Below are 554 nucleotides of genomic sequence, written 5' to 3'. Positions count from 1 at the left end.
GCACGGAGGAGCTGGGGCATCAGGGGAGGAGCACGGAGGAGCTGGGGTGTCAGGGCAGGAGCACAGAAGAGCTAGGCCCTTTAAATGGGGCATTATAGCCCACGCAGTAGTGTGACTGGCAATGGAAGGGGCTCAGGCCCAGAGGCTTGGCGGTGGGATGTGGGTGCTTCTCCCTGGCCCCAGAGTGGGCAGAACTGATTGAAGCCAGGGACAGCTGCCTTCCTGACTAAAGGGCACAATGGTTATCACAGAAAATAAGCTTAATTGGCAAAATGTAATTGGATTCCAGGAGAGAAACGAGCGGCCTCTCCGCACCTCCTCCGGCAGTGCCTGGGTTGGAAAGTCACATGCAGGAAAGGCTCAGCTTTGCACACAGTGTGGGAAGGATTGGTCCCTTCTCTGCACTCGACAAAAAAACGTGAACACATATATCAAGAATGTCAATCGGAAGGTAGCAAGTTATCTGCCTTCGTGGGTGCCTACTGCTTCTCTGGCCCTTAGAGTTGAGCACGTGCCCTGAGCTACAGGACACCCAGGTTTGGTCCCCAAGTGGT

This window comes from Equus quagga, chromosome 2 (genome assembly GCF_021613505.1).
Source record: "Equus quagga isolate Etosha38 chromosome 2, UCLA_HA_Equagga_1.0, whole genome shotgun sequence".
NCBI classification, from domain to species: Eukaryota; Metazoa; Chordata; class Mammalia; order Perissodactyla; family Equidae; genus Equus; species Equus quagga.
This window is presented reverse-complemented; position numbering follows the sequence as displayed.